We start from the raw sequence: 6,210 nt of genomic DNA on the forward strand, positions 1-6,210 counted from the left end.
CTATGGACTTTTTCACAAACTAGTAAGATTTTACTATAACATTATATAGAACAGACATGTCAAACACAAGGCCCGGGGGCCAGATCCGGCCCGCGAAGTGGTTTCATGTGGCCCGCAAAGCCATCCTGGAAGCAGTAAGGGAACGGCCACCACTGACTTGGCCCTGACCCAGAGACCCTCCTCCTACCAGAGACCCTCAGATCTGTCCCACTCCTGCCCAGGCCCCCATAGGCACCCTTGATGCGAACGATGTAGAGCTGGCCATGCCCACCCAGTAGCCCATACGCACTTTAGCCATGCCCACCCAGTAGGCCACGCCCACCCAGGCCACACCCACCCGGCCCCCTGAGGGCAACCGCAATGCTGATGCGGCCCTCAATGAAATTGAGTTTGACACCCCTGATATAGAAGCTTCAAAACAGAGCTCTATTCACAAGAACTGGCAGAGCAACCCACAGGAGAAATTATAGAGGTTGTTCATTGTAGGAGCCGATATTTTTAAAAACTTGGGTTGTACGTTATTTCAAATAAATAGCGAGATTTTAAATTTTCTATTGTTTGTATAGAAGCTAGGTGATTTCTGTTTTGTGGTTAGAAATTAGAACTTCTTCCAAGAACTACATACTTCAAGCTTAAGGATGCTAGTAGCCTGTCCTCAGATACTTGATCAAACCTGTGGTTAGAGGAATCAGCTGAAAGAAAATGATACAAGTGGAAACAAAAATCAATTTACTAATAGAAAAACACCAACTCTTCACGCAAGAGGGCACCCAAGAGCTAAGAAAGTCCCGTTGCCTTTTGAAAAAGCACCTTTGGGATAACCATGACCTGGATGATCAAGAATCTTCATAAACATCCAAGAGTTTGAAGATTCTTTTATCTTCCTCTGGCAAATCAATTCACCATCTGTCCTAATACGTGGTTAGAAAGGGAAATAAAATGGACACTGCTTGATCTATAGAAAAAAGTAGCTTGAATCTACCAAGGCAGAGATTCTCAAGTTTCTCTTAGCTTTTTTTTAAACTTAGAAAAGTACTGTACTTACTTGAAAGAGATTTCCCCCCCCCCCATAAATATCAGGGCATTAAATGACAAACTCTCCATTAAAAATAAAACTAATTTAGCACAGAAGAGTGGAGAACTTTATCACTTGTGCAATTGCATCACCTAAAAGAGGGTTTTTAAAACTTTCTGGTAACCTTGTTTTTTGTTGTACCGTTAGATGTATCATGACTTAATAAAATCTTGCCCAGATAACAGGAGGGGGGGATGTATTGACTAAGAATTGCTTGAACATTGTCCCTAATCATGCTAAAACGGATGGTTTGGATATTGATTGGATTAATCATAAGGAAGATTCTCAAAAGTTATCTTCTCCCTTTTACGTACTTAACTGAAAGACAATGATAAGATAATCTTTACTGTCCTTTTTTACTGTGGGCACAACAGCACACATCAAAAATGAAATTTAGTTGCCCGCTCTCAGTGAAACATACATGACAAACCTAAAACATACTACATACAACATATGTATACTGTAGACCCACATCCCTACATATGCATAACAATAAAATATTAAATACTGTCCATCTTGAATGCATAACGGAATTATATATTCAATATAAATTCAATGATACTGAATTTATAGGAGTTCTCTACTATTAATATCTGATCACTGATCTCCTGCTCCCATTAATGGGAGACAAACCAGAACCTAATCAAATACTGTGTTGTGTTATGATGTAGCACACTCTTACCGTGAACCAACTCAAGAGCAACTGAAACTTGGCAAGCTATTTTAAGAATATGTTATTGCAGCTTCACTGTTTCGTTAATGACTTTGCACTTCCTCTGTATTCCGTACTTCCTTTGTCTTTCAGACTGAAGAAAACCTTGTTTATGTCTTACTGTACATTTAGTTCAGGTTTAAAAGATTTGATGACTAAAATTCATAAGAGATACAGTGCTACTGTAAACATCCACCTCTTTCAACTGCAGCTTCAGAAATCACAATGGTATTCAGAGCACAAATGCAACAGAGCTTTCAGAATGAAACCAACTTAACAATGAGCTTCTTCTAATGTAAAGCCTGCTAATAATAAGACTTAACAGAGCAAATAGAAAATTTGGCCTGTAGTCACCCTCCCTGGTTAGGATATAAAAAGGTCTCATTCGAAATGATGAGCATTTGGGTAGTCTCACAAATAGGGGTTTCTCCTACTTTTACACAAATCAGCCCAAGGTGCTTTTATTTATGTTAGATTTGTAAGACCCTTTAAAGCAGAATGGAAATCTTAAATACACTATTACTTGTAGGGATATGCACAAGACTGAAAATATGGTTTGTTTCAAGCTCAGAATGAGACAGCTCAATTCAAAGTATTTCAGGTTCGTTGTGTTGTCATGAAACAACATTCAAAATGTTTCAGTATTAGAGTTACAGGAAAAAATTGGGAACTTGGAACACGTTCTTTGCTTTCTTGTTTTCCGTCAAAAGTCACAAGAGTAGGTGTGCTGCAAGTCTATGCTGAATTATTTTCTTTCATAGATATCCCGGTTTTTGTTTGAGAACTCGAGGCAATGAACATGGGGTGTTTCCATATCTTATTCCACAATTTGGTAAGCTGGGTCAGGCTAAGATTATATGTCCCAAAGTCATTTGACCATGATCAAATATAGTATTATAACTACTACACTGCAATGCACTGCACTAAACTCCATTGCTAATTGCCTTCCAAACTGCAGTAAAATTGATAAAGATTTTGGAAACATTAAAAGAAATCCTTAAGGAACAATAAGAACAATCAACTGTTTTAAATTATGTAGGTGGAGAAGCTTGATAGTCTATGCCAGCAAAAAATAGGATTCTGGGGACATCTTTTAGAAGTAATTGGGAAAGCCCTTGGGGCTCCTCAACAGAGAAAACTTTTTAAGTTTTAAAAATCCTGAAGCTCCTAGACAACCAATTAATATAATGAGACTACTACTCAGAAACATTTCTTACAAGTTTCCCTTTTTGTTTTGCAGTCAGCCAACTCGATGGCATTTTCTGTTGCTTTTGAATGTATATTATTTGGGGAGGGAGAGAATTATTCATGCTAATATACATGAATAATATTAAAATTACAACAAGGCATAGAAGGGAAAGGCCATGCATCCTGGGACCAGGAAATGATCTTCTAGGCTAGGGCACGGATGTCAAACTCACCACATCATGTGATGTGTCGCGACGTATCGTGACTTTTTTTGCATTGCTGGGTGGGCGCAGCCTCCATATGATGAAACCAGCCCACAGGCCAGCAGTCTGACACCCCTGTTCTAGGGGAATTAAGGCCCCCTACAAGTCTGTGGATCTTTGTGAAGCTGAAAAGACCAACTAGAAATATGGATTTCTAAACCTTTGTCTTCCAACATTACATCAACATACATCAGTGTTGTATGTTGGCCCATTGTTTTTTTTAGCAGCCTTTCAAAGCTATCACAGACTTCCCCAAATGACATAGGACTTAATAATGAAAATACTATGCTGATGTATAAACAGTTCTAAATAAGCCAAATTACACTAAAATATAAATTCAGAGTATCCATTGAAGTATGTAAGTTGGGCACACTGTCACACCCAGGTAAACTGCCAAACTAATTCCAATATGGTGAAAATTCACACATACTAGTTTTTAAGATGCTCCACAGAAGAGATTTGACTGCAGATATCCAGACTTGTTTTCTAATTGCTGCTGTTATTTTACACTTCCGTTGGAGGCTTCACAGACTTGTTGGGAGATTTCTCAGCCCAAAGAGTTGACAGTTCCCTTTCAAATGTCAGCCCTCAAACTTGAAGTTAATATCTGCATGCTTCAAGATTGTTTTGTTTCATCTGGTGATGAAATCCATTATTAGGACAATGCATTCCTAAGCAGTATGGAGAATGAGGGGCTGCCCAGCTATTTCAAAGCCCACCACTCAAGCGGGACAAAGCAGCAAGTCAATGGTCACGTTTTCTTCATTTTCTCACTCCTTCTCTCTGTCTCACTGGGAAGGAAAATATGGATGGAAACTCGGGGAGGGACTATTCTAGCACATCTTGAGGGAAAGAAAAGGCCTTAGAATCAGCTGGTCCAAACTCATCTTCCGCTTGAGCTTGCAACATTTCACTTGGGGGCCCCAGCACAAATGAGATATCCCTGAGTGTCAAACTTGCAATGTCACATGACACGTCACAACGTATCATGCCTTTTTCCATTGCTGTCAGTGGCATGTATAAGAATAGAAAGAGCTTGACTCTGTAGAGTGGGGAGTGTTGTCTTGACATTTTGCTGTGCTCTTTTAAAGGACGTGCAGCGCTTCAATATCTGCCCATTTTTATTGTAGTATTGGTTTCACCATGATGCGTCCGGCCCACGGGCCGGCAGTTGGACACCCCTGCTGTAGACAAATTACTCAACTGGTCGTGAGGGGCTTTGCTTCATTCTAGCCCCTTCCAGTCCCCAGACCTCGGGGGTTAGAACTGTTGCTTGTTTTCAGTGATTTCAGAGAGTAGCCCTTTCTTCATTACTACAATAAAAATGGGCAGATATTAAAGCGCTGCACATCCTTTAAAAGAGCACAGCAAAATGTCAAAGACAACACTCCCCACTCTACAGAGTCAATCTCTTTCTATTCTTATACAACAGACATGTCAAACACAAGGCCCGGGGGCCGGATGTGGCCCGCGAAGTGGTTTCATGTGGCCCGTGAAGCCATCCTGGAAACAGTGAGGGAACGGCCCCCACTGCCTTGGCCCTGGCCCAGAGACCCTCCTTCTGCCAGAGACCCTCAGATCTTTCCCACTCCTGCCCAGGCCCCCATAGGCACCCTTGATGCGAACGATGTAGAGCTGGCCACGCCCACCCAGGCCATACGCTCTAGCCATGCCCACCCAGGCCATACCCACCCGGCCCCCTGAGGGCAACCGCAATGCTGATGCGGCCCTCAATGAAATTGAGTTTGACACCCCTGTTATACAAGGTAGTCCTAGACCAGGGGTGTCAAACTGCCGGCCTGCGGGCCAGATGCGCCATGCGGAAGCCACGCCCACCCCATTCCCGGCAATGGCAAAATCGTCCCCACGTTGCGCGACGTCACATAACGTCACGAGTTTTACATGTCTGTCCTAGACTGTGATTGTTGTAAGTTATAACGGCACTGAAAAAAGTGACTTCTGACCTTTTTCACATTTACGACCATTGAAACATCCTCATGGTCACGTCATCAAAATTAAGATGCTGAGCAACTGACTCATATTTATGACGGCTGGAGTGTCCCAGGGTCATGTGATCACTTTTTGTGACTTTCTGACAAGCAAAGTCAAAGGGGGAAGCCAGATTCACTTAACAACTATGTTACTAACTTAACAAGTGCACTGATTAACAACTGTGGCAAGAAAGGTCATAAACTGCGGCAAGACACACTTAACAAATGTCTCACATAAATTTTGGGCTCAGTTGTGGTCTTAAGTCGAGGACTACCTGTAATTTCTCTCAAGTAAAAGAAACATATAGAAAGAGAAGCCGAGTCTCCTTTCAAACATATATGTATAGGGCCAGATGTCAGTATTCTCTTGTGCTGCAGAGTCTGAAAGATGCGTAAGAGTTCGTCAGTGACCACTCTGGTATTTGTGCATGCCCACAGTGTGCCTTGCTTAAGGCCACAATATTTATTATTAGAAATTAACCATTAATAACTTCTATAATCTTGTACAACCCAGACCACAATAAGTGCAACAGAATTTCCAAATTGCACAAAATGTTTATTTGCATTAATCTAGTACATTTAACCTTCAGGAACTGGATTAAATTAGGGGGAGGACATGTTCAGTTGTTTTCAACCTTAACACTTTTCATCCTTAAAAGATGCAACATTATAAATACCACAAGAGGTTACCATGAAGGTAGCAGTGTTATTTAGAACTAGTTTTAACAAAAACAGAGCTTTAAAAACATTTTAGTGGTTTTAACAGCACTACACGTGATTGAGAAAACTCACAAAGTGAAAATATTTAGAATCAGATACATCAGTTAAGTAAATAAAATACAGAGTTGTGTCATTCAGATATTCCAGAATGGACACAGTAAACGTTTTGATTTTTTTTTCTAACATTCTACTCAGAAAGTTAAACAAGTTCTCCACCTCTTGGATTCCAATAGCTAGATGGGAATTTCTTGTAAAGCTCTT

Source organism: Vipera ursinii (assembly GCF_947247035.1).
Source record: "Vipera ursinii genome assembly, chromosome: 2".
In the NCBI taxonomy this organism is placed as follows: Eukaryota; Metazoa; Chordata; class Lepidosauria; order Squamata; family Viperidae; genus Vipera; species Vipera ursinii.